General features: G+C 44.0%; 1 protein-coding gene across 2 annotated transcripts in view; it reads left to right on the plus strand.

The window, feature by feature from the left end:
* LOC147440985 (FAD/NAD(P)-binding oxidoreductase family protein) overlaps positions 1 to 13,058 on the plus strand; it is a 189,514-nt gene that overhangs the window by 89,828 nt on the left and 86,628 nt on the right. The window lies entirely within an intron of this gene.

A 13,058-nucleotide genomic window follows, 5' to 3' on the forward strand; every position in this document is an offset into this window, starting at 1 on the left:
TTTTGTGATGCTTTTGGACAATTGTGTTGGATCATGTGCTTTGGGGATCAGAGGTGCTTGGGCTCTTTTTTTTTGACTTACGCATCAGAGAGAGACTCTACCAGGCCACAAAAGCTGATGCCAAGCTTGTGCGTGAAGAGGCAAGAGATTAGACTTGTAGAAGTTAACTTTAAGATCAGCAGCAAGACCAAATAAGCCCAGCGCATGCATAATTTCGCGCATGTCCTCTAGAGTATTCTTGAGCGTGAACAAGGAGTCATCTGCATAGGCCTGCCCAATGAAATTCTGGCCTGAAGGCAAATGTAATCCATGAAGGCGGCCTTGGAAGATCAAGTGATCCAAGTGTAAAAGCAGAGGGTGGGTAGCAATGGCAAATAACAAGGTACTAAGCGGGCAGCCTTGTCGAACTGAGCATCCAAGAGACCAAGAATCTGTCACTTCGCCTGCAAGGATCCCTAAGGTCGTACTACGAGCGTATAAAAAATACACAATATGCACTAACTTTGGGCCAAATCCAAGACACTGCATGACATCCGCAATATAATCCCAGAGGACTTATCTATGTCAACTTGCATCACCAGCACATCCTGTTGTGTATACTTAGCAAATTCCATACCCACCAAGATATTGGCCAAATAGTCCATTATTTGGCGACGAGGGATAAATCCGTATTGCGCTTGATGAAGACCTGTAAAAAGATAATCTTTGATGTGAAGTACTATCATTTTGGCCAAAATCTTATAAATGACGGGCATAAGGGTAATAGGCCGCCAATGGGAAAAATGCTCGCAGAGTTTGCGTTTAGGTAGCAATACAAGAAGACCCTCTTTCCAAGATTCCGGCAGTTGCTGAGTGTCCCAAGCGGCATTCATCATGAGAAGCAGAGGCTCCTTGAGAGAATCCCAGAACGAGATGAAGAATTCAACTGTGAGACCATTCCAGCCAGGTGAACGCCATCTACCAAGAGCAAGCAAGGCCAAGTGTAACTCATCTAGCGTAAATGTTGCCTCAAGACAATTAGCATCCTCTGGTGAAAGGATTGGCTACACTGGAGATAACAATAATTGCCGCGATCAATAATTGCCGCGATCGGTGAGCCTCAGTAGAGGCGGAGGGAGGAGCAGCAAACATAGAATTGTAGTGAGAAACCATAGCATCAGCAAGCTCCTGTTTGGTAGAAGTCCAAGAGCCTGAGGGGAGCATAACCCGCTTAATACTTTGGGTTTGTCTAGTATGATGCAGGTGTTTGAAGGATTGTTTGGCACACCCTTTATCCATAAGAGCCCATTTGCGAGCGCGAGTTTTCCATTTATCAATTTTGCGCTGATCATTCTGACGTAGGCACAGACGAGCCTGACAAAGAGCGGCCTCTTGTGAAGCCGATAAGGGTCTTGAGTCAGCCAACTCTTGAAGACTTTGACAAACCAACTTTGCCTCATGAACATCCCCGTGCAACTGGCGCATGTACTGCTTACCATAATCCCGGATAACGCATTGGATACGTATGACAAAACGATACCATGCAGTATCCGGGTCATAATGCATCTGATCACAAAGTGGAGGAATGACCTCATTAACCATATCTCGAAAGTGGTCATGAGAAAGATGAGCATTATTCATATGCAGTAGACGCTTCCGAGGAAGAGGCTGATCACACGTTGGCGGGCCGAATTGCAAGGTCAAAATAATTGGAGCATGATCAGATAACATCAATGTATGATCAATTTTCATCTCACAGACAAAGTCATCATACTGTTGTGAATTCAAGGTCAAAATAATTGGAGCATGATCAAATAACATCAATGTATGATCAATTTTCATCTCACAGACAAAGTCATCATACTGTTGCGAATTCATTAAATACCAGCGGTCTAATCGTGCATGGTAAGAAGAGCGCACATTATGCTGAAAAGTGAAGCCTGAAACATCAGGATGTAACCATGTCCACAGATCTTGCATGTACATAGAAGCACTAACATTATCCCAAGCTTGCCTCTCAGTTCGTAGCATATGAGAATGACCAGTAGTATTGTCAGAGATATTCGGTGCATTATTGAAATCCCCACAAAGTAATGCATTCGAAGTCCATGAGTAAGAGCTAATATCTTGCCACAAGACAGCCCTGTGCCCAGATGCCGTGTGCGCATAAACGCCACCCACCTCATACACTTGATCATGCAACATATATTGTATCACCATCCATCGACCACCCGGATCATTGTAAGCAAGAACCGGCTGTAGTTCATGACGAACTAGCATCAGGACACCCGAAAAACCAGCCAAGCCAGCATAAGCTATCCAATAACCCGCAAAATAAGAGCATTGTCCGGCAAAATTGTGCTGATTATGTTCTTGTAAAACCACTACACATCTGCCTTACATGTATGTATAAAGTGCCGGGTTAGCCTCCACTTGTCGGGGCTGCATAAGCCTTGTACATTATATGAGATGCATATTATACTGCTATTCACCACACCACATATGTACAAAGGGCAAAGAAAGTATCAGCTAGGTCGACATGCCCATGGACACGTCTTCATCCATTCTGTGCAAAGGGGAAGTTAATGGCTGATTTGGCCCAGGATGCGGATCCGAGCCAGAAGCTTCACCTGTAACAACATCCTTATAGGAGCGAACTACTTTATCCCATACTGCTGCCAGAGATTTAATGTCATTACAAGGGAGTTTGCGTTGACCCGCAATCTTTGGCTGCGGTACATAATTACGTGAAGAAGCCGGAGTTCGAAGCTTAACAGGTTTCTTAGGGACCATCCATGCATCTATGTTTATAGCTTTCCCTTTATCTCTCTTTCGATATAGTGGCGAGAGTTGTAGATTGCTTCCCCTTCCCTTTATCTGCCGATGAAGGTGATGTAGAAACCGCCTTTCCAAGAGATCTATGCACAGGCGGCAACTTTGCAAGCGGGATGGATTGCGAGGTTGGAACCGCTGAAGGAGGAGGTTGTAAATTCGGCTTAGGGCATTTGGACTGCATATGTCCGAACTTACCACAACGAAAGCATGAAATGGCAAATTTACCCCATTACAGTTTAAAAGGTCGTTTGCCCACCAAAGGATCCCCTGAATTTACTTAAATACCAATGGGCGTGGGATCTGTATCCCATAAGATGCAGAAACGATTTGTGTTTGCATCTACTTTCGGGAGACAAATGACCTTTCCCAGTTGCGAGGCTAACAACGGGAGAAAATGGCGCCATGTTCGAGGAAAATCCTCCACCTCAACCCACACCGGGCATTTATGACGAATCAAACTCTGATAATCTCTGGTGAGGGCCCAAGGCAAAACATGAGTCATGTGGGTATTATAAAACAAAGGGGACATTTCAAGAAGTGTATCTTTGTCTTCAGAGTTGATCAACAAAACTTCGTAGAATCCTCGTGCTCCAAAGTAAACACCTCTGACTGCTGCACATTTGAGAAGAAAATCCACCCATTGTCCCATATCTTGAGCAGTAGGCATCTTGCCAGGAAAAAAGAGGATTATTGCATTAAGGGCATATTGTGTGACAGGATCCATCAGCTCCTGCACGGGAATAAGCACTTCTTTATCAGGAGTCTGACCATCCCAAGCTTTGCGAGGATAGTCAAAATCCTCACTCAAACATTCTTTGATGATGGACATGGCATCCTCCGTAGACGTCTCCATCTCTTTCCGACGCTTATAAGTGTATATGTCTGCTGTCATGAGGCCAATCAAAATGAGAGGATCGCTGCCCGCACCCTGGAAACCCTAATGGGCTACAGTCCAATGGCAAAGCCGCTTACTTGCAGGAAGCCTCTACAGCTGCACTGAAACCCTAAATGTAACCCTAACTGTGCGCTTGCTCACACAAATCATGCTACTGCTGCTGCACACCTACGCGTGAACAACACCAACTCTATCCCTCTGACTTGCTACACATGCTGCTCACCAGCTCGCGAACAGGACCAGCTGACTCCTTGCATGTCGCGACAGTTGCTGCTAACTCTTTGTCTGTCGCTGCTGCTGTTTCTCACCAGCGTGCGACTGTTGCTTGTCTGTCCACACACCAGCATGCTCACACACCTATGCCCCCAGAGAGCACACACCTGCGCGCTCCCAGATCAGACCCTTGCGCACGACTCCGAGAGGATCCACACACACTCACAGACACACACATGCTCACCCACACACTTTTTTTTGTAAATCTATTTGATTAATTTACTAGTGGGAAACTTCAAAGCGAGAAAAACCCAGCGAAAGGGTAATGTATAAGGGAAGAAAATAACCGGCCTGTACAACGTAGAGGGCGGTACTATTTCAATTATTTGTTAACTTTACACAGAGCACTGAGAAGGGAAGAGAACACAGTTGTGTCCAGCAACTAGAATGTCACTGCGCACACAAGACCGACACCTTGTAGGCCCCAAAGACTGGCGCCCCTTTCGGTATTTCTTTATTCAAATTAAGGTAGACGATCCGACCACTTAGTACAAGCTTTCACAAAGCTGTCCAAACCTGGCGAGGGCTGACAACGCAGGTTTTCGACCTGATTTGGCAGCATAATGGCGGAAAAACCCCTGTAGGTCAAAAGCACCTGTCCAGGACGGATTCCCTCGCTATCTGGAAGCTTTCTGGTGAGCTGTCACAGAAATTCAGCGGACTGTAATTCCCTGTTTTTCACTGCTCGGTGCCTAGAAGCCTGTATACGCATTCCAAGGCTCTCATGAGGCTCCCCCGGGGTTCCCTTGCAGTCTAGGTGCGAAACCCTAAACCTGCAGAAAAACACAGCAGGCTGTAATTCACTGTTTCGGATCGTTTTTAGCGGAGCGAACACGCCTACGCGTGTCCCAAGGGCTCCCGCACACAATGGGACAGTTCCCCTGTGAATTGGACGAGTTTCACGTGAGAAAACTCTCCGAACTCGCAATCTTTCACGATGGAACTGTGCGTATCTATGGGGGATTAGCAATTAGCTAATCCGGTTCCTGTTCAGAAGGTTCTTGCCTTGGCAAACGCGCATAAACTTTAGAACTGTACATGTTCATCTGAGTAGCCCAACTAGTGGGGCATTACCATATGTGCCAAAGGGGAGAGAGAGATGCACGAGAGTAAATCATCGCGCTACATGAGAGAGAGGAGAAGGCAAGCTTTCCATTAAAGCTGTAGACTTGCACCCACTACTCACACACACATTGTAGGTCACTTATTGAGCACAAAACAGCCCCGAGCCTCAAATGGGCGTCTCCTCTTGCTGAGGTGTCCTGCAGGCTGCTCTTCTCTTGCCAAGTGTCCAGTTTGCCCCTTTGAGTTAATTCCCTAGTTCCCACTGACTTATAAAGTTGTAAGTGGCTTTCCGAGTGGCCCAGACTTCATTCGGCGCACACAGGCTTCCATACTCATCAGAATTCAGTGCTAATTAGCCCTACCAGTCCCAGATTGACCGACTTAGACTCCCGATGTGAGAAACCTATTCGGCCAGAGCCGTTTCACATTGGCCATGCAATGTCCACTTGCACCTTTTCAAGGGTTCCGGGGAAAACAAGTAGAAATAAAAATAAATAAAAATATCTAGTACTTATTTACGAAAGGCAACAAGAAAAATACACCTCCTGGTGACACACCCCACCCTTGAAATACTGCAAGCAACCTCGCTTGCATGCCAATAATACATGCGAGTATCTCCTGATATCACATATATTCTATGATGGGAATCCAAGATATACATGCTTCCGGAAATGTAGCGTTGGACGATTAAACAATCCCACCAACCTGGCTACGACACATATATCAAGCATAGAAGTCTTCTAGTGTACTCTCAAGCACAAACTTCTCTAGCTAAATTCTGTATGAAAAGAGTAGATACAATTGCTTAACTACTCTCTTGAGCATCATGAACCATGCTCTTGCCTTGCTCCAAATAGGGTACATCAAGTCACTGTGGGTTCCATCTGAAAGGCTTCAAGATACAATTGCAATAGCTGAGGTGAATCAACCACTTCAGACTCTTCCATCCATTTGGCATCCAACGATGGATAGTTCTTGAACTTCACCAAATAGCGTCTTGCAACCTTTTCTCTAACCTTTCTTTCTTTATGTGCCAATATTTGTTCAGGAACAAGGATTTCATCCAATTCTTCCACTTCGGATTGTTCCTCATCAAGCATCTTCTCTTGCACATCACCAACAAAGGGTCTTAGAAGGCTGACATGAAAAGCATTATGTATTTTCCAGCCTTCTGGTAGCTTCAACCTGTAAGCCACATCGCTGATCTTTTCTGAAATCTGAAAAGGACCATAATATCACATACTGAGCTTAGGAAACAAACGTTCCTTGCCTTTCCTTTTCCTTAACCTGGCTTTTTCAAAGCGCAAAAGCACCCAATCACCAAGTGAAAATACAAGTTCACGACGGTGACGATCAACAACTTTCTTTTGCTTAGCATGAGTCTTCTCAAGAGCAATCTTTATCTTCCTGTATGTTTCATCCATATCTTGGACATACTTATCTGCCTCAAAAATCTTGTCCTTAGTCTGCAAAATGGGGGGGACTTTCTTTCCTCCTTCCACTATCTCAAATGGTGCCTTACCTGTTGACGTATGCAAAGTGTTATTGTAAGCATATTCAACCAATGGAAGATGGTGTTCCCAAGTTGCCTTGTGCTCTGACATATAACATTTGAGCAGGTCCAAGACAGTAGAATTTGCCTCTTCTGACTGTCCATCAGTTTGCGGATGAAATGAAGAAGAGAACTTTAGCGTAGTGCCCATGTTCTCAAAAAATGCCTTCTAGAAAAGACTCGTCATACGTGGATCCCTGTCACTGACAATTGACTGAGGCATCCCGTGATATTTAAAGATAATGCTCATGAATATCTTGACCATGTGTTCTGGCTGTATCTTCTTCCTCATAGGAATGAAATGGGCCTGCTTACTGAACCTACAAATGATAGTCCAAATCCCATCATTGCCTGTTTGCGTCCTTGGAAGATCAAAGATAAAGTCCATTGCTATGCTTTCCCATGGCCTATCAGGGATCGGGAATGGCTGCAACAATCCCGGTTGCTTTTGTCTGTCAAATTTGACTTTTTGGCATAGTAAGCATGATCTTACAAATGTGTCAACATCTTGACGCAAAGCTGGCCAATAGAAGAATGCCTCAACCCTTTTTACTGTTGCATCAATTCCACGATGCCCAGCATAAGGTGGAGCGTGACTTTCCATCAAAATCTTTGGCCGTAACTGTTTAGTAACGCATAACTTTCCATGCATCATGAGAAAGTCATTCTTAAGCATATAGTGCTCATGATGTTGCCCATCAACAAGCTGGTCATAAATCCTTGCAAAATTTGAATCTTCAGCATATTGTGTCTTCACTTCGTCTAGTTCACAATGGTACGGAATTGACACTGCTTAAATTTGGGGCCTTCGTGACAATGCATCAGCCACCACGTTCTTTTTCCCTTGCACATGCACAATCTGAAAATGGAACATTGACAAGATGTTTTCCCATCGCATGTGTTTCTCAAACAACTTCGTCTGTGTGAGAAAATATCGCAAGGTTTGATGATCCGTTTGGACAACAAAATCAGCCCCTAGCAGATAGTGTTTCCAACTAAGTGAGAGCATGAATTACTGCGAGCAATTCTTTCTCATAGACTTGCAAGTTCCTTTTAGTCTTCAAAAGAATTGTGCTCTCATATGCGTCTACTCGGCCATTCTGCATTAGAACTGCACCAAGACTATGGCCACACGCATCACACTGAACCACAAAAGGTTTCGAAAGATCTAGCAAAATGATTACCGGGTCTGAAGTCAACTTCTCTTTCAAGTGTTTGAACGCTAAAATTTATTTGGCTGTCCACTTGAAATTAACTCCTTTTCCTTGCAGTGCATCGAGTGGAGAAGCAATCTCAGCAAAATTTCGGATGAACCTCCTGTAGTAGGAACATAAGCCTAGAAAGCTTCGAATGTCATGTACGGACTTCAAGTCTGGCCATGACCTAATTGCTTCCACTTTAGCGGGATCCATGCGTACTTCATCCTTTGAAACAATGTGCCCAAGGAAGTGAATCTCTTGCAAAAAGAATTCACTCTTCTTCGCATTAATGAGTAGCCTGTTGTTACGTAACTCATTGAAAACTGCAATCAAGTGATCCCTACGCTCCTCTTCAGACTTCGAGTAGACAATCATGTCATCAAAGAAGGTACCCACGAAGTTTCTATGTGGTCTAAAAATTCTGTCCATCATTCTATTAAACGTGGCAGGAGCATTTGTGAGACCAAATGGCATGACAAGAAACTCATAAAGACCAAATGTTGTCGTGAACGCAGTCTTATGGACATCTTCTGGCCTAATGCGTATCTGATGGTAACCACTCTTTAGGTCTATTCTTGTAAACAATGACGCTCCCTCAAGCCGATCAAGAATGTCATCTATCCTCGGTATGGGGAACGTGTTCTTGATGGTATTCTTATTCAAAGTGCGATAGTCAATGCACATACGCCATGAACCATCCTTCTTCTGCACTAAGAGTACAGGTGAACAAAAAGGGGATGAACTGGGCTGAATCAGCCCCTTTTCTAAAAGCTCGTTGACCTGACTCATAATCTCTCTCTGTTGGGCTGCACTAACCCTGTATGGTGGTCTATTCGGTGGACTAGAACCTGGCACAAGATCTATAGTATGATCCTCAGGTCTCTCAGGAGGTAACTCCCCTGGCAAAGAGTCCGAAAAACAATCATTGAAACCACTCAAAAAAGTTGACCTGTCTTTATCTAAGGTAGACAAATTAGATACAACTTGAGGTACTTCTTTTGCAAAGATCAAGTACGCAGAAAGATGATTCTTTATTACAGATGAAATAGCAGAAGCAGAAACAACTGGAACAGACTCGCCCTTAAAGTTTACATCAAGGACATGAGTCTTTCCTCTATGTACAAGCGTAATCTTTTTGTTGTAAGTATCCACCATAGCATGCAACCTGTAACACCATGGGATACCCAGTAACACATCATCGCCCTCAAGTGGCATAATATGAAATTCTTCCGCATCCACATAGCTCTGAATGTGCAAACGAAGCTTTCCCAAAATGAGAGTAACAGGCTCTGAATGACTTGGCCATGGGCAAACCTGCTTCCCCTGTCATACCCATCTCCTCTGCACGAATGCCCAACTTTGATGCCAATTCTGGTGATATGAAATTTGCATGGGCTCCTGGATCAAAGAAAACCAGTATTGTCTGGTCTCTAACTTTGCCCCAAGCTCTGCACAGCTCCGTGGCATCTGTGTTTGGCTGGTCTCCAACCAAATCTGGAACAAGTCCTGCACTTGGCTTTGGCTTCTTCCCTTTATGATCTGACTTGTCATCCTTATCCTATGACTTCTTCTGTGAGCATTCATTTGCAAAATGTCCTTCCTGTTCACAAATATAGCATTTCTTGGCCTCCCTAAGAGCTTTCCTTTCTTCAAAAGTTTTGCCAGAAAAATGCCTTTTTTTGTCCTTGTCCTCGTCCTCGTCCCGAAGAAGACTTAGACTGCTTCTTGGACGTATCACCTTCTTCAGTGGAGGGCTTCTTTGTGGAAGATGAGAAGGCTTTGCTGCAACATTGCCCTTGGCTGAAAACTGTTTGCCCTGGGACCCTTTCTTGTGGCTATTAAATCCATCGAAATCTCCCTTCGACAGATTGCTGGCCACTCTTGCATTCTCTATCAACTGAAACATATTCATGACAATAGTTTTTGTGCAATAGTCCCTGATTTTCTTGGGCAATCCACAACAATACTTCTCAATTTGTTTTGACAATGGCACAAATCTGTAAGAGGTGACTGGCAATAGTGCGGCCCAAAACTGTTTATTGTACTCTTCCAGATTTGCACACTGTTTAGCATTCAACTCGTGCCATTCTGTCATCACATCCAGTTCAAAAGTGTTTGTCAGCCATGCAGGCGCAAAAAGCTGTTTGAATTGGATCCACGTTGTTGGGGCTTGACCCTGGTTCAACAATGCGGTCCACCATTGAAGTGCATTCCCTTTCAAGAAAGTTGTGTATCTTTGAAGATTCCGTGAAGTTTCCTCCGGCATAAGCTGCATCGAACTGCTGTATGAAGGTCAAAGCCTTCAATTGATCCTCAGTTTCTCTGAAAGTTTCAAACTTCACTTCCTGCCCACCTTCCTTGTAATCCTTAGGTTGACTCAAAGGAGCCACATTATCATAAACAGGAGCCTGTAACAGTGGTGCTCCATGATTGTTCATTCCAGCACTCGTATCAACTGTTTTTCCTGTGGTATCTACATTTTGTACGTATGGCTGCGAAAAACCAGCCATACCAAATTGTGTTCCAGGCACTCGAAACTGGCCATAGGCACCCTGAAAACTTGGTTGGACACCCATGTTCGCGTACATAGGGTTACCCATGCCTGTTTGCATTGTCCCGAACACATTCCCTGGCATATAACCTGTGGAAGGTCTAGCCATAGCTTGAAACACTGAATCACCTCCAAAATAACCAGGATAAGTAATAGGTAATGGAAGGGTGTGACGCATAGCGTGTTCATTACTCCCTTGACCATTCACAAACGGTTCCTGTCCAGCTAAAGCAAGTTGCTTTGGATCATTGGACACCGCTAGTTGCTCAACCACATTGGCTTTCCCTCGAGCATCGTGAGTCCTCTGCGCATTGGAAATCTCCTTTTCCTGCAACGGCTCAGTCATGCCCTGTGTAGGAGGCTGAAAACCCTGTGTCGGAGCCTGTAAGAACTCCTGCATCCTTGGGTTGTTAGCCAACTGCTGAAACATGTCCATGTAGCAACGCAGTTCAGTTCTAAACAACCTATCCTCTTCTTGAAGAGTTGAAGGAATTTTCTCTGTGCCATGTGAGGAAGATCCCTCTTCAGGTACTTGGTCTCTCTTCTCTGCTATAATGACAAGCTCTGTGTTGCTTTCACCCACAACAATCCACGTTGCACTTTTTGAAGAAAAAGTGACTATCCCGGCAATGGAACCATATAACTGGCTTGTACAACGTAGTGGGCAGTATTATTTCAATTACTTGTTAACTTTACACAGAGCACTGATAAGGGAAGAGAACACAGTTGCGTCCAACGACTAGAATGTCACTGTGCACACGAGACCTACACCCTGTAGGCCCCAAAGACTGGCATCCCTTTCGGTATTTCTTTATTCAAATTAAGGTAGACGATTCGATCTCTTAGCACAAGCTTTCACAAAGCTGTCCAAACCTGGCGAGGGCTGAAAACGCAGGTTTTCGACCTGATTTTGGCAGCATAACGGCGCAAAAGCCCCTGTAGGTCAAAAGCACCTGTCTAGGACGGATTCCCTCGCTATCTCGAAGCTTTCTGGTGAGCTGTCACAGAAATTCAGCGGGCTGTATTTCCCCGTTTTTCACTGCCGGCTATCCAAATGCCTGTACACGTATCCAAAGGCACTCACGAGGCTCCCCCGGGGTTCCCTTGCAGTTTAGGTGCGAAACCCTAAAATTGCAGAAAAACACAGCAGGCTGTAATTTGTTGTTTCTGATTGTTTTTAGCGGAGTGAACACGTCTACGCGTGTCCCAAGGGCTCCCGCACACAATGGGACGATTCCCCTGTGAATTGGGCGAGTTTTCACGTTGAGTGGCATAAAATGGCAACCATCTTTTTGCAACATTTTTTCAGCCTACTCAACGTCCTCTTCCTCATATGTGTATATATTTTTCTACGCTATTAAGTTATCTAGAGTAAATTCCCTCTCTTCGTTTAACCTTTGTGGCGACACATACATTGTACTATTCCCAAAAATGTCACCTTAGTCATATATTTATATTACCACCCTTTTCTTTTTGGCTTTGTAAATAAAATTAAGCATAGAATAACTAACTATCTACCTCCAAACTTTCTTACCTCTTGTAAATTAGTAGTAGAAAAATAATATATCCATCTTCCATCCCATATAGATAAATTACCATGGAAATCAACTCTCCACTTGTCTTTACCAAAGATTATGGTCCATCTCTACAAGTCTTCTATGCCCCCTACATAGGTGGCCCAATATCTCTTAAGAATATACATATAGTTTTTCTCCTTTCAAAAAGACTCAAACTGTATATTCTTTTCACAAACAAATAATATTGGGTCCTCCTCTATTTGTTTAAGCATCATACCCTTTTGAAAAAGCATGATTCCCCTTGGATGCATACAAGCAAAGAGCCCATACAAGAAGACTTGGAAGCAAAAGGTTCCCAAGACTAGTGTGGACCTTCCAAACCGAATTCCTTGGTGCATGGGCGTGAAGAATAGTCCAAATTCATATCAAACATGTTGAGAAGGTCAAATTTGCCTTTTGAAGCATGCCATTCCGAGCTACAGGTAAAAAGTTATGGTTAAAATAGTGTAAATCTGTCAGATTCGCAGCAAAAGGGAACTGTAAATCAAGTAAATCAAGAGGGTGAGATCTTATTTTGCCCCTACTCATCTTCTTGTAGAGCAATGAGTGTTCATGGTCCCTTGCATGTGATGGGACCAACCTAAAGATGCTTTCTAAATGCCAAAACAGACAAGTTGAGATACCCCGCAGGAGCCACCCGTAGGGCCTCATGGTGGGGCCCACCTACATTATGCACCCCTATGGAGCCTTCACGGTTTAAAATGATATTTTTTGTGAATAAATAGTCCATTTTATGTCCAATATTCAATGAGTGGTCAAAGGACACTTAATTAGGGCTAATCACTCACCCTCATTAAGTGTAGCATAATCCCACTCCTGTACAACTATAAATAGCCCCCCTTGGAGAGACTCAAGGACACAGACCTATATTTTCAACTTCATGTTGTTCTTGATCAATAGTAGAGAAACCCCCAACTCTCCCTCTTTCACATTCTCCCTCCTAACCCTCCTCTTTGGAGCAAGTGCAACTCTATCCTCCACTCTTTCTATTCTACAATCTCTTACTCCATCAACCCAATAAATCATTGTAGCAGCTGAATAACTTGTAAATACATTATGATCTCTCTCATGGTTATGTTAATGATCATTAAATCATCTTCAAACAATCAAGTGTCGCATTTCGTGATGGTTA

This window comes from Adiantum capillus-veneris, chromosome 15 (assembly GCF_014529385.1).
Source record: "Adiantum capillus-veneris isolate H3 chromosome 15, ASM1452938v2, whole genome shotgun sequence".
NCBI classification, from domain to species: Eukaryota; Viridiplantae; Streptophyta; class Polypodiopsida; order Polypodiales; family Pteridaceae; genus Adiantum; species Adiantum capillus-veneris.